The sequence below is a fragment of the Danio rerio genome, chromosome 4 (genome assembly GCF_052040795.2).
Source record: "Danio rerio strain M-AB ecotype USA chromosome 4, GRCz13ab, whole genome shotgun sequence".
Classification (NCBI taxonomy): Eukaryota; Metazoa; Chordata; class Actinopteri; order Cypriniformes; family Danionidae; genus Danio; species Danio rerio.
Window position 1 is genome coordinate 55,667,725 of NC_141024.2, and position 23,109 is coordinate 55,690,833.

Below are 23,109 nucleotides of genomic sequence, written 5' to 3' on the forward strand. Positions count from 1 at the left end.
CACGTGCTTACACTTGAGAAATGGAGGAAGAAACTGATCCAGGTTCTGACATAGTCCATCAGTAGTTAGGGATGTCCCGATCCGATATTGATATCGGAAATTCGTCCGATATTAGTCCAAAAAACTATATCGGACTGTGTTAAAAATCTCCGATATAAGCAGTCCGATACTCTCTAAACTCCGTTACAGCTATTCTATCCAGCAGCGTCCAGAGCCAGCGTGCAAAGCCCACGTGATCACAACACGGCTTGCTAGCAAAGTCTCTAAGATTTAACATGCTCTTCACACTAAGTTACAGTGTATCACGATAGAAATCTATTGTGACGGTAGCACACGCTAACGCTAGCAACAACGGCACATCTCTAACGTTACTGGTTTATTTACTTCACGTCAAGCGATCTTTACATTGTTTTGCTTAAGGCTGCTAGGCAACATAAGGCACAGAATGGCGACATAGCGCACATCGTGCGAGCCTCAATTCGGTCATGGCATATCGTGGTTCATCCAGTGTGATACCTAATTCATCACCAGTGCTTCCCACACATAAAACTTTACCTCAGCGGTCCGGTTCAGTGTGCATGAGAAAAGTCTCCGTCACAGGCTCCGCTGCAGCAGACCCACACAGACGCGCTGGACACCTGCTCTGACTTTAGCTTTGAGAAGAGAGCGAGGACACGCGGGAAAAAAAGTCTACAATACATTATCTTTTTCCCGGACATGTCCTCTATTTGGGACTTAAAAATTGCATTCAGCCAAGATTTAAATCGCCGAACATGTCCCGGATTCTGCTTTCTTTAGCTGCGTTTCTACAATATTTTATACGCAAACTTTCAATCTCAGTCTCTCAGCAGCACCAAGAGGGGGAGCAGATTTGACCTGTCAGTGGTGCACATGAATAATAGGAGTGAAATAGTGGATTTATTATTCTTTATTTCATTTTTTTTTACTTGAACACTCTGAAAGGAACAGTGTCATGTAAAATGCTAAACATTTTTGTTGTTTTCATTGTCTGTTAAATAAGAATAAGAAATCATTCTGTTGCTGAGGGCCATTACAGTTTAAAAGAAAGAATGGTATTACTTTTGGGGCAGAAGGTAAATTTTATTAGAGACATTCCCATGTTTAACTCTTCTTTAAAAAGCCCAGAAAGATAAAGTGCTCTGATAAACAGTGTCAGCTTTGCACATCAGTTTGCAGTTCTCTTTATTTACATTGTCTAATTTTCCCATGTGGGCAGTAGGGTGGAATCTGTGCAAATATGCAAATATAATGAATTTTGATAAATAAAACTATTCTTAAAAATCACATTATTTCAAGTGCTGTGGGGAAAAGGTGTGTTTCAATCTAGCCTCTGCAAGTATTTTTATGTTACATATAATATGTGATTATTATAAAATTAATAATGTTTGGGAACATTTATACAGCCTTAATCTTCTTATGATACAAACACAGATGAAATAGCTACGATCATGTAAATGTTTGTACTAACAATACTGCACATTTTTATTAACTTAACAATAAATTATTTCTGCTGCCCAGTGTGAAAGCTATTTTTCAGCTCAGCTGGATCAAAAATTTATCAAAAAGCTGTGTGTGAAATTGAAATTTTGCACACTGAACCTTTAGCAGTTGTTTAATAAACATTTTTTTTTTCTTATGTTCCTGCTCTCAGCTGTTTCTACTCTTTGCTGATGGTAAAAATAAATAACTGAAGTGACCTTTAATTCGCATTTTGCACTTTAAAAATGTATTTTTGTTTATTCAATTAAGATATTTTTCAGGGTCTTAATATTTATTCTTTAGTTCATTTTATATATTCTTATGTAAAAGGTTCACATTTATGCAACCAATAGTTAATAAACTGGTTGTTTTTTTCATACTTAGTGTTGCTGACTTGTTCTCAGTTTGATCTAGCCTTTCATACATTCCACTCAACAAAATAGGTAAAAATAAAGTTTTCATAATTTGTTCTGATATCGGATTTATATCGGTATCGTATCGGACTGATGGCTGCAATATCTGTATCGTATTGGAAGTTAAAATGTTGTATCGGGACATCCCTATCAGTAGTCTTTACTGATCCTTCCTTTAACAAACGGTCGATGAAGTATTCTTTGTAAGCATGTAGTTTCCAGAAGCACTCAAACTGCTCAAGGCTGAGCTAATGCTGAGGTTTCATCTTTGGGTAGATACTCAATAATATCCATCTGCACATTGCAACTTCATTTGACCGGCGGGTTTGTGTTTGTGGCTTTTTCTGTGATAGTGAGCGGGGCCGCAGGTTTGAAATCTCCCGGGTTTGTGCGCGCAACTACTTGGTTTCGTTAGCATGTCATGGCGAAACACCTAATGACTCGTTATCAAGATGACTCATTTGAAGCACTATGAGTCGACTCTTTTATAGATGAATCAACAGTTTTAAACACTGTACAACAGATTTAAACCCTAGCTGGATACTTAACTTCACCTAGAGCTGTTACAAACTACATGGAAGGGCATTTACAAAAAACCATAATATGGGCTCTTTAAAAAGCAAAAAGATTCCAATGGCGGTGCCTGCTGGTACGTGAAGAATGTGGTCAATACTGACGAACGTCACACTCAGATGTTTGCATATCATCAGCATGCTGTAATCCAATTCTTAAGCAGCAAAAGTCATTTGTAGACTAGTTTGTTGGCCAATTGTAGTCAGTGCAATGCTAAACGTTATTGTTCCACTTTAATTTGTTTGTTTTGTTTCACGTCGCCCCACAGCAACATCTTATAATTTAGAAAACTGTACAATGTTGTATAATAATTAATTACTTTAATAAATTTTTTAATTTCATTCAGCATATTTAAAATTAGAGTCATCCACGTTTTCTGACATACTTTAAATCAGGGTTTCTACAGGTGTCACCAAGTTAAATTTAAGACTTTTAAAGACATTTTTAGGACCATTATGAATGAAATTTTAGACTAAGGATTTTTTCAAACGGCCCAGATGAAAAAATATTTTTATTTGTCCTATCAATAAATATTTATTTTTATATATAATATTTAATAATACAACAATAAATCAACAATAATAATAATGATATTAAAATATTTTAGATATTTCTGATCAAAAGATCTTAAATATTGTGTAAAAACAAAAGAGCTCTACTTGGATCCAGACACTTTTTTACCCAAAATAAAATTTCTATAAAATAAAAAAAAATGAACAAAAGTTTTAAAAACTATAATAAACTAAATTTATACACAACAATATGTCCAGGTCGATATCCTCAGTAGTCCTTACCACTATGATAAATGGAGTTAAAATGTCATTTTTTAAATTAAAAAGTTGAAAGTTTTATTGAGATGGATTGTTGGTGATTGTGTGGCTTTTGGCCAGATTGGGTAGCAAAACATGAACTAAGGAAAATGAAGACTTGTTAAAAAAAGATTTAAGACCTACAACAAAATATTTCAGTAAATTTAAGACTTTTTAAGGCCTAAAATTTTGAGTTGGTCTTTGAGAATGAAAACCAACCTGTTTGTTCCTGCAGATCTTCCTGTTTGACTGTGAATGTTTCTTCAATCTTCACATCTTCACTCTCCTCTTTAATAAACGCCATCTTTATAACAGTGTGGAGATCAGTCGCTTCAGCAGGAGTTTTTCTGTGTTTGGACACTTTATCCTGTTTAAAATGAACAAAACAATAAAACAAATCTGTTTAAAATGAACAAAACAATAAACAGAAACAAAATAACCTATCTTTATATGAGAGTAATTAACAAAAATAAATCTGGTAAGTCAGAGCAAGAAACAATGTAAAGTCAATGGGGACCTCTTTGGGACGTCCTAGCACCCCTGGGGAACAACCTATACCCCCTTTCGGGGTATGTTCTCACTTTGGCTGCAACCCCCTACAGATGTTGTGAATCCCATATTTTTATGTAATTCACAATGGACGCAGTGATTGGTTAAAGTTCAGCTCCATGTTAAGTCAATGGAGAATTTGGGACGTCCTAGCTCCCCAGGGGTACAACATTTACCCGCTTTCGGGGTGTGGTTTGAAGCCTCCTATAACCCTCTCGAGATTTCGCGAATCCCATGTCTCTACGAATTTCATTGTTGGCGCTATGGCGATTTCCGGGAATAGTATCTTACGAGTGTCTAGAAAATGAATGGGAGTCAACGGGGCCCATCTAAGTCAATGGGAAACTTCGGGACGTCCTAGAGCACCCGGGGTGCAACATTTACCCCTTTTGTGGGGTATGGTCTTACACAGGCTATTAATCTCTCCAGGTGTTGTGAATCCCATATTTCTAGGAAATGCACACTTGGCGCTATGCTGCGTCAAACTTCGGCTCAATGTTACGTCAATATATGATAGAGGTAAAGTTGGTTTTATATTCCCACATTCGTTCATTTAGAAGTCTCTATATTGTTTACCATGTTACTTTGAATATTCGATCGGAATTAGCATGCAAGTGTGGCTTGAAAACAAAATTAACACTGTTTTTTTGACTGTGAACAATGATGTACTTTGATAGTCATTGAGTGCTAATATGATTTCACTGTTTAGAGTTTGCAAATACTTTAAAGAAATTATATTATTAAAGGGAAACTCCGAATGTGTGAATATAAAACCAACTTTACCTCAGTGATTTATACTTAGCATAGAATGACATTTTGCTATTTAACAAATTAAACCTTTATTAAAACACTTAAAACACACATGTATGTTGTTCAAACAATAGCCCCCGATTACTGTAAAATAGTACTTCGTTTTAAAATAATAGTCAACAGCAGATACATAATATCGGAAGAAAAACCTGAAACTTTATTCAATTAGTTTATATTCGTGTAAAAGTTGTAAAACAAACCTTTCTCCAGTTGAATTGCAGCGCGGACGCGGCGCAGCCTTATGACGTCACACACCACGCCAAAATAGAAGTCTTTTCTGTTCAGCTTTTTTTTTTTGCCACTTACTGTTGCAGTCAGGACATGATAAATTTCTCCCTCGTTTTTAACTTCACACAACATATCTGCTATCTCTCTCACTACAGAGACATTCAGTATTTGAAGTTGATCAAAACTTTTCATCCAAACATTACCACAATTTAAAAAAAACTTGTTTAATCCACTAAGTCTTTTTTTTTTTTTTTGCAAAAAGTTTACATCCCAAAACAGGGAGCAGTCAACATCGCAAGGCATATTTACTATTAAAATAAATAAAATACATAAAAATTGTTACAACTGCAACAAGGAGCAAGGAGCAGTACAAAAGATCTGCATCAAAGGACAAACAAAACATTCTAACAATAAATATGCTGAAAATGAAGTACAGAGAGCTTCAGTTATTTTACTTTGATTTCTGAAGTATTTAAAGCTTTGAGCCACTTTCTTTACCTCAGAAAGAAAACATCTAAAAGAGGGTCTGCACTTTTTCCACTTACAGCAATGAATATGACATTTACCCATTAGTAAAATAAAGTTCACTACATCAGAGAAAGAAATCAGCTTTGTAAAATAAAATATCTTCTAGAACGATAAGGGGGACCTGAAATCATCTTTAATGAAAGCCAAGTATAAATCGGAATTTAAAAGTAAAATCACAATTAAAAAATAAGTGATTGAGTGTTTCTTGAAGATTTGAGCAGATCTACACTTGTCAACAAAGTTAATCTTTTTTGAATAAACTCATTCACAGGATATATCCTGAATACAATTCTGTAATGAGTTTCCTTAACCCTCAGGTGCTACAGGATATTTAAGATAAAAGGTAAAAGCTTTATCTTCCATTAAGGGTTCAACAACTCCTAGATGATAACACTTAAAACTACCCATAATAAGCGTTTGAATTCTTTGTAAATAAGCTTGTTGTTACATTTACTATCAAAAGTATCAACATTTGATATTTTTAAAGACGGAAGAGAAGTTGCATATGTACATGGGGGATCAAAATAATTCCTTTAAATTAACCTAAAAAAAGCAATATGTATAGCCTCGCAAATTTCAGTATAAACTTTATCTGTGATTTTAAATCTATATTTATTTAAAAATTCAATATGAGATAGTAGCAGTCCATTTTTGTCTAACAAATCATTAATAAATATAATGCCTTTATTGTACCAGTCACTTCTAAACAATGATTTTCTGTTAATAATAACAGCCCAATTATTCCAAAGAGTGGATTTATGAGGGGGGAAATTATGGGTAAATATCTCTTTCCAAAGAAGTGGTGCTTGCTTATGAAAATTAGACAGCTTCAAAGGAAGTTTTGAACAATCATAATCACATCTTAATACAAATTCATGGCCACCATTTTTTTAAACAAATTATTTGGGATATGATACCATATTGAATAAGGCTTAGCTAAACACTCTTTTAAACATTTAACTCTAAAAGTGCTATGAAGACATTCAAAATCGATAGCTTTCAAACCTCCATATTCATACTCTTTGACCATATGATTCTTACGTAAATAATGTGTTTTATTTTTACAAATAAATGTAAAAAATGTTAAATTAATAGATTTAACTATTTTGGGAGGAGTATATAAAGGATAAGTTAAATATATAATTTTAGATAATCCCAGTCAACAGAATTTTACCCTATATGGAAAGGTCTCTAGCTAGACAATGATTTAGGGATTTTTTCACGCCATCCATTTTAATATTAAAATTTGCACATTCTCTATTAACAGAATATTTGGTGATGGTAACTCCCAAGCATTTAACTTCTTCTTTTACTTGAATACCCTCTAACTCTCTTAAAGTACAATTCTGAATAGTTGATATTCCACATTTTCTTAGGTTTAAGGTGAATTCAGAAGCTTTAGGAAACAGAAACTTTGACAAGAGCTAAAAGGAGCACCTCCCTATTCTTAAGAATTAATAGAGTGTCATCAGCAAACTGACTTAAAGTAAAAGTCCTACCAAGTATATTAATACCTAGTGTACTCTGATTTTTTTTTAATATAATGACATAAGTTCAACAGCTATATTAAAAAGTAAAGGTGAGATGGGACATCCTTGATGGATTAATCTTTTGATGTAAACTCTAGGAGATGATCCTGAATTCAGTGATTTACTACTGAATATATCAGTATAGAACATGGAAATTACCCTACAAAAGCTCGGACTAAACCCAAAAGTTTCTAAAGACTTTCTAAAGACAAAAAAGGATGCTCAAGGGTATCAAATGCCTTGAAAAAGTCTAGAAATAGAAATAAACTTGTCTGAGGAATTAAATAATCGAGCATATCAAGTATCATTCTGAATAATTCTCCCTTTAATACATTAAAAATAAAAGATAATACAATAAAAAATAAATTTAATACAATAAAAGCTGATTGTGTTTTATTAATTATCTCACATTTTTTGAGTCTATTGGCAAATACATGAGAGACCAATTTAAAATCATTGGACAAAAGAGTTATGGGTCTCCAATTATTTAAAAATAATTTGTCTTTGCTTGGCTCTGGAACTAAAATTATTAAAATCTGCTTCATAGAAGTCGATAGTTCTGCTTTGTCTTTACTTTTCTTAAGTGCTTCAAACACTAAAAATCTCATCTCTGGCCAAATATGTTTATAAAACTCAACTGTAATTCCGTATATGCCTGGATTTTCCATTGGACATTTTAGAAATAGCAACATCAAGTTCAGAGATAACAATGTCAGATTCCATCATTTCACGGAAGCTGTCATCTATAATAGGAACTTTATCTTTTAAAAAGGAAAAGAAAAAGTCACAATCACTCTCATTAAATTTTGACTTATATAATAATATGAATAGATGTGATCATCAATCAAAGTTTTCTCTTCACTTACATCGTTATCTATGCTACGTTTATTAATAGTTTTTGAAGCTTGCCTATGCTTTACTAAATTTAAAAAAATATATGAAGAATTTTTCTCCCCCTCCTCTATCCATTTCACTCTAGATTGTAAAGCTCCTTTAGCTTTCTCTGTATAGTAGTCATCCAACTCTGATGGCAAAATACGAAGTTCATTTTGTTCAATATCTCCAAGAAAATCTTTATCACCACAATCATTTAATCTAGATAAAACTGTTAACTGTCTTTTTTTTTCTAACAGAGGAAAACAATAGCTCATTACAGCAGAGCCATTTTTAACTTGCTTTATTTTTAATTTGAGAAAAGCATGTGGCAAAAGAAAAAGAAAACCAAGCGGCAAATAGGGAGAAAAGCATTTTCCAAATGCTTATTTAAAAAGCTGTTTAAAATGTGTTTTGTGATTTATTAATACAATTTTTTACTGTTTGATTAATAAGCCTTTAAAACATGAATTAAATAAAAATACAGTAATAAAAGTGTCTATTTATTTATACATTTAAAATGTTTTTGTAATGCATTGTTTTATTGCCTAATTAAATGACTTTTAACCCTCTGGGGTCTGAGGGTGTTTTGGGGCTCTGGAGAAGTTTTGATATGCACTGACATTTGTGTTGTTTTCAGTATCTTAAAAACATTTTAATGGCTACTGTGTGATAACACTGTAAACAGCACAAGTTGGTTTACAATAATACCTAAGCAGCATGTTTGTATGTGTTTGTGTTTTTGAGAAAGAAACGTTTATGCGTGTTTAGTGAAAAACAAAAATTTTGAAATCCCTGAAACAAGGCCGTGAAACACACAGAGAACATTTGTGCACAAGACTTTTGAGAACTGGATCTGGTAGTCTAGTGTTTTTGCTTCAAAATGATGTGAGAAACATCTTGTTCACTTACTCACAAAAAAACAATTCTATGAATTAAAATTTCTAAGTCACTTCCTGTGTGAAAATAGTTTATGCGAGAAGGCGTGAACTATCATTACTATGCAGTGAGTAACACCAGAGAAGACAAAGACCTGCATAATGAGCCATCAGACAGGTATGTGACTAAGAGTTTCAAGAAAGAATCTGAGAAAAAAAAAGTTTATTTATATATTTTAATTTTTATATTGTTTATTTTTATATTATTTTTATATTGTGCTTCTTCACCCGTGTAGCATGCCATCGTTCAAACAAAATAAGTAACTATAATAAAGCTTGTCGTTTGATGCCATGTCTCGGGGAGCGTTTACATTATCACCTGGCTGGCTCACCTCAGTTCATTTCCATATGAAATGCGCCTTCACTGCGGGCGGGATCACGTTCGCTGTAATGAGGCGACAGGAGAATCAGTACCTGCCCTTACTTTTATACGAATTACTTGAAAGATTATTTGTTTTCGACTTATATTGGTTAATGCAAAAGTAGACATATCAAGCTTTCTTTAGAAACATCTCACATGTTTCTTTGTCGAGTATTTGCTGAGTTTCAGTTCATTTTAATGACGTGTTTTTCCTGACACAGTCTACTGTTGCGCGCTCCTCATGCAGGCTGTTTGTAATGTCAAAGCATCGTGGGCCTGGTCGCAATAACTCTAATGAGCTCAGACTGAGAAGCTAGACATAGCGTTGCTTTCATACTGATTACTTTATCAAACAATATTTGTTTTCAACATGCATAGCTGCGTTTAAAAGTAGACACTTCAAGCTTTATAAAGATATGTGTCTCGTGTCTGGGTGTATTGTTTTCGCGGAGTTGCAGTGCATTTTGCTGACTAGTTTCTAAAAACAGTTCACGGAGAGAGAAAAGACAGAATGCCTACACTGTTTATTATCCTAGATTTGCAAAAGCACACACATTTGTTTTTGTTGTGAGTGTACACATTTAAAAAGTAGACACCTAACAGATTCGATTGATGTATTGATCTTATCTGCACTGTTAAAAATTGTCCCGTTAAAAAACAGTAAAATACTGGCAGCTGCAGTTGCCAGCAATGTACTGTTATTTTACAGTATGTTGCTGTAAAAATACATGGACTACATTGATTTACACAATACTCAAGTGAACTCATTTTGCTCACTGAAAGCAACTGCCTCAACTTGGTCAACTGCTGATTGAGTTTATGAAGTAATGTGTTAATGATAACTTATTTTAGTTAATTAGAAAAGTTCGGTTTAACTCTAATGTCTTATTTTTCACAACAGCACACATACATGTAAATCTGGAATCACCAGAGAGATTCTGACTGCATCAGCAACTAAACAGCCGCTATCTTTAAATAGAGAAACATACAGAATAACATCAGCAGTTCATTGTTCATCTTTAACTCATACACTGGCTCTACTCTCCTCCACAACGGTGACAGACAGAAGAAATTAGCTTCAGGTTTTACAGTAAAATACTGTTTTTTCCTTGATTTAACGGTAATCTACTGGCAGCTGTGGTTGCCAGCAATATACTGTTTTTTTACAGTCTACTTCCGTCGTGTAAATTAACAGTATATTACTGTTATAATACATTTTTACACTGTGTTTTTACCTCTCACACCTTTAACCCTTTAAACCCCAGAGCATATACTTCAGTTTTTATTGAAGTGTCCACACTACTGAGTGTTCAAGAAACATGTAGCAAAGCTGAAGTAAATTCATTAATTAACTAATTAAATGGTAATTGAGGATTAACAATGAACAAATGAAGAAATACTGAAGGGAAAAAACAAGAACAGAACATACAAAACTTTAGTCACAGCTTTATAATGAAATAACCTGAAGAACAACAAATGATTAAATCATTTAAATGATCAGCGGATGATTAAACAACTCTACAAACATCATCACCAGCTACACTTATTACTTAATACATGTATTTTTGTATAACATCTACTAAAGTTCTTCTTGAGAAAAAGTGAAAGTTTTACGTCACCATCATGGAGAACAGAGTTTGCTTTAGTTGGGCTCTTAGCCCTGTCATTATTAACATTTATATATCTTGGCTGCTGCAATTGTTAAGAACTTTGTTTAAAAAGCTCATTTGTTGTGGCAAGCCAGCCAAAAACCTAAATAAGATCTGGTGATGTTCATGTTGCTATTAAATGGCAGAGTCTGTTCTCATTTCGTATAATAAAATTTACTGCTCCTATTCAATGTTAAATCTACTGTTTAACATTATATATCAGTCTGTGGCAATGATTTCTGCAAGTTTTTAAGAATATCTTGGACAATAACACTGCTCTATGGTGTAAATCGCACTCAAACAGACATCATTAATCAGCGTATCAACCTCAATAATGGTGACAACTAACATAATTAACAGTTTAACTCACAAACAGGCAACTGAAAGTCTAAACATAAACAAAAGCAGAATCAAACATAAATAAAGAAAAGTGTGAGACCATTATACAACATTTATTATTACCGCAATGCATGCTGGGATATTTGTACCGTGCCACTCCCAGCATGCATTGCAGCATGAAACATTTGAGATGTTACCATTGTTGAGATACAAGGTCAGATTCATGAGGTCTGAGTGTGTATGTGTCATAACTGAACTGGTTTTATATGTTATTTCTTAACTGTTAAGCAATTACGGAGGTATCTTTACTGTTTCCACTTCTCATTAATTAAATTAATATCTGCAACTAAGCATAAAATCTATTGCATGAGGCCCTTCTTCCAGATTTATACCAAAACATTTATCAGAATTAATTTCAGACAAATAGATTTCTCTATTTATTGACTTCCCAACTTGATTGCTATATTACAACCATTTTGTTAACTCTTTATTATAGTAATTGGAGAGTCTGAATTAATAGGTTCAAGGGTGAAAAACCCAACTAAATCAGCCCCTCACTCCATTACGGTGACACAAAAAACACCTTAATTTCTGTTGGATCTCAATGAGAATAGTATGGAAGTCAAATCAGTCAGTAATAAGTGTGTGTCTGCTGTTGTTTGTGGAGTTGTTTAATGATCCTCTGCTGAGACTGAAGCTGTTTTATTTTATTTTATTTTATTTAATGTTGTAACTCAAGTCACTGTTTGTGTTTTTTGTTTATTTTCTTCAGTAATTGTAATTATTAACAGCAGGTGTTCATCAGTGTCTGAATTCACTCATTAGTGTTCATTAAAACTGTCAGGTGAACTATATTAGTGAACTAGTGTATGAAATAGTGAACAAGGACACAAAGCGTGATTTCAAACAAAGACTTTAAAACATCGAATCTGAACTCTGTTAGCTCAGTTTTCTGCAGTTGGTTACTTTCTCGAAAAAAAATGTTACCCAGAAAGCACTGTTTTTAACAGAATATTACTGTTTTAGTGAAAAAACATTTTTTTACCGTAGAATCTGACCGTTTTTTAACAGCAATTTTTTACAGTGTGTACGATCAAAACTGAAAGTGTAATTTAGGTTCATTTCAGCTCAATGAGGTAAAAACTTGTCAGAACGCGTATACGCTGTCTTCGACCCCAGGGGGTTAAAAACACAATTTAAACATATCTATTTATTTGTCCATTTAAATTGTGATTTATGTATATACATTTTTATGCTGGGCGAAGCAGTGGCGCAGTAGGTAGTGCTGTCGCCTCACAGCAAGAAGGTCGCTGGTTCAAGCCTCGGTTCAGTTGGCGTTGCTGTGTGGAGTTTGCATGTTCTCCCTGCATTCACGTGGGTTTCCTTAGGGTGCTCCAGTTTCCACCACAGTCCAAAGACATGTGGTACAGGTGAATTGGATAGGCTAGAGTGTGTGTGTGTGTGTGTGTGTGTGTGTGTGTTCCAGACATGGGTTGCGGCTGAAAGGGCATCCGCTGTGTAAAAACTTGCTTGATAAGCTGGAAGAGTAGCAACATAAAACAGGAATTGTAGCAACATAAAACAGGAATTGCATTGGCCAGGAATGGGACCCAGGTCTCCCACGTGGCAGGCAAGAATTCTACCACTGAACCACCAATGCTGATATGCTCATACTGCTGTCCTAGTGGGGTGTGATTGCTGCAAGGCTGATACCCAGAGCTGGAAGAGCAGCTACACAAAACAGGAATTGCATTGGCTGGGAACCGGGCCCAGGTCTCCCACGTGGGAGGCGAGAACTCTACCACTGGACCACCAATGCTGATATGCTTATACTGCAGCCCCAGTGGGGTGTGATTGCTGCAACGCTGTTACCCAGAGCTGGAAGAGTAGCAACACAAAACAGGATTTGTAATGGACGAGAATCGGACTACGGTCTTCCGCGTGGCAGGGTGAGAAATCTACCACTGAACAACCAATGCTGATATGTTTAAGCTGCAGCCCTAGTGGGGTGTGATTGCTGCAAGGCTGATACCCAGAGCTGGAAGAGTAGCAACACAAAACAGGAATTGCATTGACCGGGAATCGGACCCGGGTCTCCCGCGTGGCAGGCAAGAATTCTACCACTGAACCACCAATGCTGATAAGCTTATGCTACAGCCCTAGTGGGGTGTGATTGCTGCAAGGCTGTTACCCAGAGCTGGAAGAGTAGCAACTCAAAACAGGAAAAGCATTGGGTGGGAATTGGACCCGGGTCTCGCGTGTAGCAGGCAAGGTTCCTACCACTGAACCACCAATGCTGACCTATGTTGTTCCTTGCCTTTGTATTGTGTGAGTGCTAAAGGGCCGTCAACCAGAGCTGAAAAAGGAGCCACACAAAACTGCATTTGTATTAGCCAGGAATCGACTCAAGGTCTCCCGCGTTGCAGGCGAGATTTCTACCACTGAACCAGCAATGATGATATGCTTATACTCCAGCCCTAGTGGGTTGTGATTGCTGCAAGGCTGTTACCCAGAAATGGAAGAGTAGCAACACAAAACAGCACTTGCATTGGCCGGGAATCGGACCCGGGTCTCCCGCGTGGCAGGCGAGAATTCTACCACTGAACCACCAATGCTGATATGCTTACACTGCAGCCCTAGTAGGGTGTGATTACTGCAAGGCTGTTACCCAGAGCTGGAAGAGTAGCTACACAAAACAGGAATTGTAATGGACGGGAATCGGACCATGGTCTTCTGTGTGGCAGGCAAGCAATCTACCACTGAACCAACAAAGCTGACTTGCTTATACTACAGCCCTAGTGTGGTGTGATTGATGCAAGGCTGTTACCCAGAGCTGGAAGAGTAGCAACACAAAACAGGAATTGCATTGGCCGGGAAACAGACCTGGGTCTCCCGCGTGGCAGGCAAGAATTCTACCACTAAACGAGCAATGCTGATCTATGTTGTTCCTTGCCTTTATGTTGTGTGAGTGCTAAAAGGCCATCAACCAGAGTTGACACAGGAGCCACTCAAAAATGCTCATGTTTTAGCCAGGAATCGACTCTATGTCTCCTATGTGGCAGGCGAGCATTCTACCACTGAACCACCAATGCTGATATGCTTATTCTGCAGCTCTAGTGGGTTGTGATTGCTGGAAGGCTGTTACCCAAAGCTGGAAGAGTAACAACACAAAACAGGAATTGGAATGGACGGGAATCGGACCAGGGTCTTCCGCGTGGCAGGCGAGAAATCTACCACTGAACCACCAACGCTGATATGGTTATTCTGGGGTGTGATTGATGCAAGGCTGTTTTTCCAGAGCTGGAAGAGTAGCAACACAAAACCACACTTGCATTGTCCGGGAATCGGACCTGGGTCTCCCGCATGGCAGGTGAGAATTCTACCACTGAACCACCAATGCTGATATGCTTATACTGGATCCCTATTGGGGTGTGATTGCTGCAAGGCTGTTACCCAGAGCTGGAAGAGTAGCAACACAAAACAGGAAATGCATTGGCCAGGAATCGGACCCGGGTCTCCCGCGTGGCAGGCAAGAATTCTTCCACTGAACCACCAATGCTAACCGATGTTGTGTTTTGCCTTTTTGTTGTGTGAGTGCTAAAAGGCTGTCAACCAGAGCTGGAAGAGTAGCTACACAAAACAGGAATTGCATTGGCCGGGAATAAGACCCAGGTCTCCCACGCGGCAGGTGAGAATTCTACCACTGAACCACCTATGCTGACCGAAGTTGTTTTTTTGGCTTTGTGTTGTGTGAGTACTTAAAGGCCGTCAACCAGAGCTGAAAAAGGAGCCACACAAAACCACACTTGTATTAGCTGTGAATTGACTCTAGGTCTACTCTGTGGCAGGCGAGGATTCTGCCACTGAGCCATCAATGCCTACCGACATAGTTTTTTGCCTTTGTAGTGTGTGAGTGCTAAAAGGCCGTCAAACAGAGCTGAAAAAGGAGCCACAAAAGAACGCACTTGTATTAGCCAGGAATCGACTCTAGGCCCACCGCGTGGCAGGTGAGAATTTTACCACTGAACCACCAATGCTGATATGGTTTTACTACAGCCCTAGTGGGGTGTGATTGCTGCAAGGCTGATATCCAGAGCTGGAAGAGTAGCAACACAAAACAAGATTTTCATTGGCCGGGAATCGGACTCGGGTCTCCCGCGTGGCAGGCGAGAACTCTACCACTGAGCCACCAATGCTGACCCATGTTCTTCCCTGCCTTTGTGTTGTGTGAGGGCTAAAAAGACGTCAACCAGAGCTGAAACAGGAGCCACACAAAACCGCGCTTGTATTAGTCGGGAATCGACTCAAGGTCTCCCGCGTAGCAGGCGAGAATTCTACCACTGAACCACCAATACTGATATGCTTTATTGCGCCCCTAGTGGGGTGTGATTGCTGCAAGGCTGTTACCCAGAGCTGGAAGAGTAGTAATACAAAACACGAACTGCATTGGCTGGGAATCGGACCCGGGTCTCCCTCTTCGCAGGTGAGAATTCTACCACTGAACCACCAATGCTGAAATGCTTATTCTGCAGCCCTAGTGGGGTGCGATTGATGCAAGGCTGTTACCCAGAGCTGGAAGAGTAGCTACACAAAACAGGAATTGTAATGGATGGGAATCGGACCAGGGTCTTCTGTGTGGCAGGCAAGAAATCTACCACTGAACCACCAATGCTGATAAGCTTTTACTGCAGCCCTAGTGGGGTGTGATTGCTGCAAGGCTGATACTCAGAGCTGGAAGAGCAGCAACACAAAACAAGAATTGCATTGACCAGTAATCGGACCCAGGTCTCCCGCGTGGCAGGCAAGAATTCTACCACTGAACCACCAATGCTGATATGCTTATGCTACAGCCCTAGTGGGGTGTGACTACTGCAAGGGTGTTACCCAGAGCTGGAAGAGTAGCAACACAAAACAGGAAATGCATTGGCTGGGAATTGGACCCGGGTCTCGCGCGTGGCAGGCAAGGTTTCCACCACTGAACCACCAATGCTGACCCATGTTCTTCCTTGCCTTTGTGTTGTGTGAGTGCTAAAAGGCCGTCAACCAGAGCTGAAAAAGGAGCCACACAAAACTGCATTGTTATTAGCCAGGAATCGACTCAAGGTCTCCCACGTGGCAGGCGAGATTTCTACCACTGAATCAGCAATGCTGATATGCTTATACTGCAGCCCTAGTGGGTTGTGATTGCTGCAAGGCTGTTACCCAGAGATGGAAGAGTAGCAACACAAAACAGGAATTGCATTGGCCGGGATTCGGACCCGGGTCTCCCGCGTGGCGGGCGAGAATTCTACCACTGAACCACCAATGCTGACCCATGTTCTTCCTTGCCTTTGTGTTGTGTGAGTGCTAAAAGGCCGTCAACCAGAGCTGAAAAAGGAGCCACACAAAACTGCATTTGTATTAGCCAGGAAGCGACTCAAGGTCTACCGCGTGGCAGGTGAGAATTCTACAACTAATCCACCAATGCTGATATGGTTTTACTGCAGCCCTAGTGGGTTGTGATTGCTGCAAGGCTGTTACCCAGTGCTGGAAGAGTAGCAACCAAAATCAGAAGGTGCATTGGCCGGGAAACGGACCTGGGTCTCCCGCGTGGCAGGCAAGAATTCTACCACTGAACGACCAAAGCTGACCCATGTTGTTTCTTTGCCTTTATGTTGTGTGAGTGCTAAAAGGCCGTCAACCAGAGCTGAAAAAGGAGCCACACAAAAATGCATTTGTATTAGCCAGGAATCGACTCAAGGTCTCCCGCGTGGCAGGCGAGATTTCTACCACTGAACCAGCAATGCTGATATGCTTATATTGCAGCCCTAGTGGGTTGTGATTGCTGCAATGCTGTTACCCAGAGCTGGAAGAGTAGCAACACAAAATAGGAACTGTAATGGAGGGGAATCTGACCAGGGTCTTTCACAAGGGAGGCGAGAAATCTACCACTGAACCACCATTGCTGATATGCTTATTCTGCAGCCCTAGTGGGGTGTGATTGATGCAAGGCTGTTACCCAAAGCTGGAAGAGTAGCAACAAAAAACAGCACTTGCATTGGCCGGGAATCGGACCCGGGTCTCCCTCGTGGCAGGCGAGAATTCTACCACTGAACCACCAATGCTGATATGCTTGTACTGCAGCCCTAGTGGGGTGTGATTGCTGCAAGGCTGTTACCCAGAGCTGGAAGAGCAGCAACACAAAACAGGAATTGCATTGGCCGGGAATCGGACCCGGGTCTCCCTCGTCGCAGGCGAGAATTCTACCACTGAACCACCTATGCTGACCGATGTTGTTTTTTGGCTTTGTGTTGTGTAAGTGCTAAAAGGCAGTCAACCAGTGCTGAAAAAGGAGCCACACAAAATCGCACTTGTATTAGCCGAGAATCGATTCTAGGTCTACCATGTGGCAGGCGAGAATTCTACCACTGAACCACCAATGCTGATAAGCTTTTACTGCAGCCCTAGTGGGGTGTAATTGCTGCAAGGCTGTTACCCAGAGCTGGAAGAGTAGCAACACAAAAAAGGAATTGCATTGGCTGGGAATCAGACACGGTCTCCGGCATGGCAGGTGAGAATTCTACCACTGAACCACCAATGCTGATATGCTTATGGTGCAGCCCTAACGGGGTGTGATTGCTGCAAGGCTGTTACCAAGAGCTGGAAGAGTAGCAACACAAGAGAGGAATTGCATTGGACAGAAATCGGCCTCGGGTCGCCCGCAAGGCAGGCAAGAATTCTACCACTGAACCACTAATGCTGACCCATGTTCTTCCTTGCCTTTGTGTTGTGTGAGTGCTTAAAGGCCTTCAACCAGAGCTGGAAGAGGAGCCACACAAAACAGCAATTGCATTAGCAGGGAATCGAACCCAGGTCTCCCACATGGCAGGCAAGATTTCTACCAAAACCACCAACGTTGATATGGTTATGCTACTGCCCTAGTGGGGTGTGATAGCTGCAAGGCTGTTAGCCTTCCAGCTGGAACAGTAGCAACACAAAACAAGAATTGCATTGGTCGGGAATCAGACCCGGGTCTCCTGCATGGCAGGCGAGAATTCTACCACTGAACCACCAATACTGACCAATGTTGTTTCTTGCCTTTGTGTTGTGTGGCTGCCACAAGGCTGTTACTTGCAGCTGGAAGAGTAGCAACACAAACGAGCAACTGCATTGGCCGGGAATCGGACCTGGGTTTCCCGCCTGGCAGGGGAGAATTCTACCACTGAGCCTCCAATCCTGAAACACATGTTCTCCTGCTGAAGGATTCGGATTTCTGCTTTCCAATCTGTCTCATCATGGACCAACGTTTATCCTTTTTTCATCATCTTGTTACTTATGATTTTTTTTTATTAAATATAATTATATGATCATTTGAATGAGTATTTACTGTGAAATGATTTTAATTAATGAATAAGTTAACACATTGCTTAATATAAGAATGTTCAGTGCATTTGCCTGTCTCTTTATAACTTTTTTCAGAAGCCACCAAACTAGGTCAGAGGTCACAGAGACCTTAAGTGGAACTGAGGGCTGAGGACTGGAATCAAATGTCTCTATTGTTATTTCTATGAGTTAATACTATCTAAAATGTCTAAAGTGATTTTGCTGTTTTTACGGTTAATTATTTTAAAGTGATTCTACTTTTTATTCAAGATAGACTTTGTATAGTAAGATTATAACTGCCTGAATGTAGATTATACAAATTTTTAACCAGTTTTGATAAAGATGGCTGAGAGTACACTCAGCCTTGAATAAGAAACAGATTATACTTTAGGTGTGTGTTCTATTTGATTGTTGATCCATTTCACAGGTCTGGAGTCAGCTTCAATCAGTCTAAGGGATGTCTGACATTTATGCTTAAAGGTGCAGCAGGTGATTATCTTCAGAAACAATTTTTGTTCTGGTTGAAAGTCTCGTCATAGTCCAATAGTAATGATTACAGCAAATTATCTAAATGTGTTTATATGTATTTTTTTATCCTGGGTAAAGCATAAACCTAAAAAAATGTTCATCCAATTAAATAGAGTCGGACTATAATCTCCCATAATTCCGATAAGCAGGTCAGGCTGTCTGTCAGCAAATGTAGATTCGGACTTCTGCGCATCTGTTCACGCAGATACGCCATTAGCGTGTGTGCTTTTATATTAACTTTGGTCATTTTTGAACAATGATAGCCTTCCTATACAGTTTATCGCTACACTGAATATTCACTCTGAAATAGCATGTAAGTGTGGTTAAGTAATAAATGTAATTCCTGCATGGCGCTGGCACTAACTAACTGGCAAATGACATGAACTAGTGGGGTTGTCTGTCTGCTGTTGTGACGCGGTGCGCGCGTTCGCGATTTCAGGGGGTGTGGCTTTAAATCACAGTCCCTCGCCGCCGTCCAAAGATAATATGCTAAGCGGTTAGCATTTTGGCAGATCACCTACTGCACCTTTAAGATATTGTTCAGAATATACGCACAAACCCCACGTGGAAATTCACCTAGTCTATCTGTGTTTTAACCAATCAGGCTATAACACCTATATGTATGACGCAGTTAATGACGTTATGTGAGAGTATAATTGTTATTGATTGGTGATTGTAAGCAGAGCGGCCTAGGAACTCATTGCGAGAGTTGAAGCTGGTTTCAGCTGATGAAACTGCAAACTATCTTCTGTAAACTTGATTTATTTATTTAAATCTCTGACTCTGGCTCTTTTTTATATACCTGACTGGTCATTCTTTGGGTTAAACTGTATACTATCCCTACAGTTTTGATGGACGCGTGGCACTTGTTTACTGGTGACACCATTGATCAATCAACAAAAAGAAATGTAGAAAGATTTAAAATATTATAGACTAGGGATGGTCTGTGGAGTAGTGGGTAGTAACGGAAAGCTGTTGGGTTCTCATTCAGACGTGAATGAAAGGCAAAATTTTGTGGTAGCTTTGTGTGGAATCCCCTTGTCAGCTGGTGCATTTTGCGGTACACCTATAACGATAGTAATAAGTATAACAGTAGTTGAGGGGTGTACCTCCTCCACCCAGAGTTAAGTACTCAGTGACGGGTGTGTAAGAGGCTTTTAGGACATTCTCGGGGATAAAACTTGGACTGGTTTTTATTTAGTAGTGGACTAAATTAACCCGAGATTGTAATTAGTTCCACCACTGCTATCTTGCTGTTTCACAGACAAAAGGGCCCGAATCCTAAGAATAGAGTAGGTCAGATTATTAGGGAAAGAAATAGTTAAATAAATAAATAAATTCTTAAATAACATCTTAATCGGTATCCATTAGATAGTAGTGGCCACAAAAGTCAGACAAGAAACCTAGAAATATTAGGGCGAGGTTGATTGATCAATGATGCACCAGGAGCAATCCCGAAAAAAATATGACCCTAACTGGATTGGACCGATCTGGACAGTATCCACATCTTGGGATGGTTTGCAGATTAATCAAGCAAAAGCTAAGCGCTGTTAGTAAGATTTCATTCTCAATTTCTTGTTGCTTTTGGTGTTAAACTCTGATATAAAAAGAAACAGATGAGAGCAGAATGCAGTAAATGGCTCAGCTAAGCTCTTAGGTTTAAAATGATTTTAGAACCGATTTTAAGATAAAAAATGCCTTTGGCAATTAATTGTCAATGAAAAGCTAAAATCTAAATATTGAGTGTCTAGTAGCCAAAAACTAAGCACAGAAACTGACAGTAACATTATGGGAGTAAAGAATAGCGTATGTTTTGTCTTAGAAGATAAGATTCTGTGTGAGTGCACTGCTATCTTGATTTAGCCCTCACCATGACTTTTGACTTTTGGCTGTAAAAGTAACAGAGACATGTCTGTATAAAAAATGTGCCATGTAAGTCTGTGCAAACAAGCAGCTTTATGGTTGGATTTAAATATTTTTAGTAATATATAAGTAACATAAATGGGGGTTGAAATAATACTTTGATGGATGCAGTTAACCCCTGAAAGATCTAAAACTGTTGTTGACTGTAACAGCATTACTTTGAAAAAGCATGTCAACTCTGTTTTATATGTTTTAGGACGGGCTTGAGTAAAAGATTACAATAAAATTATGTTATTGAAGTTAATGTTATGTTTAATGTATGTTTAAATTGAGTAAACATAGATTAACAGTTCTGGATTGCTCAAAACTCTCTTTCTCTCTTATTAGATATCAGCTATGAGCTGCTATCTGCCTGTTCCATGAAAACTGATAATCACAGTGTTCAGTTGGAAATGACATTATGTCAGAGTATAATTGTTATTGATTGGTGATTGTAAGCAGAGCAGCCTAGGAACTTATTGCGAGTGTTGAAGCTGGCTTCTGATGATGAAACTGCAAACTGTCTTAGGTAAACTTGATTTATTTATTTATTTGAATCTCTGACTCTAGCTCTTCTTCATCTATCAGACTGGTCATTCTTTGGGTTAAACTGTAAACTATCCCAACAGCTAAAACCCTGCTCATGCACCATTTGGAATCGTAAAAAAACCTTTTGTCTTTTCTCCTTTCTATCCTAGAGCCATGTTCCCACTTGTATCCCGTGCTTTACAGAGCTTTGGCCCTGTCAGTGCTAGGCACACTGATTGATGCAGTAGGTCACCAAGTTTATGGACGGGGGGAAATTAGAGTGTCAGGATAGCCTATGGCAAAGTCCCACTAAAGCAAGGGCTTTGGAAGTGCATTAGCACAACAAAACAAACGATCAGAGCATCCCACATTCGTTTTCACCATGCATGTAGACTTTCCAGTTGACCCAGCAGCACCTCCCACGATTTGCTAAACCCATCCTCATGCACCATTTGGAATCGTGAAAAGCCTTTTGTCTTTTTTCATTTCTGTACTTTTACCCACGCACTAAAACAGCAATATGGAGCGCTTCACGGATTTGCGTGTCATCCTTTCGCAGGGGCCATGCTAATCTTCTCTGTATCGATCCAATTTTAGTATATGTGCCACCGTAGCAAGCACAGACCAGCTGTCAGGCTCAGGGCATATGTACGCCTCGAGTCCCAGCAATGTTCCTTCAAGATGGTGGGACCCGAAGAGCCATGTTCCCACTTGTATGCCGTGCACTACAGAGCTTTGGCCCTGTCAGTGCTAGGCACACTGATTGATGCAGTAGGTCACCAAGTTTATGGACAGGGGGAAATTAGAGTGTCAGGATAGCCTATGGCAAAGTCCCACTAAAGCAAGGGCTTTGGAAGTGCATTATCACAACAAAACAAACGATCAAAGCATCCCACATTCGTTTTCACCATGCATGTAGACTTTCCAGTTGACCCAGCAGCACCTCCCACGATTTGCTAAACCCATCCTCATGCACCATTTGGAATCGTGAAAAGCCTTTTGTCTTTTTGCATTTCTGTACTTTTACCCACGCACTAAAACAGCAATATGGAGCGCTTCACGGATTTGCGTGTCATCCTTTCGCCTCTTGCGGGAGAATCTTCGGTTCCCTTCCTGTTCCACAGTTCCACTTTCCCTTCTTCCTGATTGGCCCGACGTCTGGCTCGGGATTGATCGACGCAAAGTACCACAAAGCGTGCTTCCGAATTTGGTCATGTCATGTAGCGTGCCGTTGGCTCTTTGAGAAAGTTCCACTGAACGTGCGCTCCGATTGGCCGCTGGGCGGGACCTCCAGGAAGCGCGATTTATAAAGCGGTGCAGTGGATAGAGGAAGTTAAAAAAGGAGACAAAACAGACAATAAAGACGACAAGCTTTGTTGTAAATGTTTATTTTGTTTGACAAAAAATAGATATATACATGTATATGTTTTAGGGCTTTATGATAGCATAGAAAAACGCGATTATTTCTAAAATAACATTTCCCTAGAAAAATGCATTTTTTTTTCTGTGTTATTAAATAATTTACTTAATAATATTAAGTGGTTAAAAGATATTGTTTAGATGCAATTAACTCTAATTCTAAATATTATAAGTCTAATAACACTGTCAAGGTGCAAACATTTAGTCTTTAAAACAACTAAGCAAAATAAATGTTTATTTTGTATAAAACAAATATAAATATACATGTACA

The 23,109-nt window shown here is 38.8% G+C and overlaps 1 protein-coding gene and 2 non-coding genes across 3 annotated transcripts in view; all 3 read right to left on the reverse strand.

Moving 5' to 3' along the window:
* LOC108183429 (uncharacterized) overlaps nucleotides 1-23,109 on the reverse strand; it is a 94,153-nt gene that overhangs the window by 6,755 nt on the left and 64,289 nt on the right. The window lies entirely within an intron of this gene.
* On the reverse strand, nucleotides 13,644-13,714 carry trnag-gcc (transfer RNA glycine (anticodon GCC)). Its single transcript has one exon. It is a non-coding gene; the product is annotated as a tRNA-Gly (tRNA).
* LOC141382005 (U6 spliceosomal RNA) lies at nucleotides 21,934-22,040 on the reverse strand. Its single transcript, XR_015484773.1, has one exon. It is a non-coding gene; the product is annotated as a U6 spliceosomal RNA (small nuclear RNA).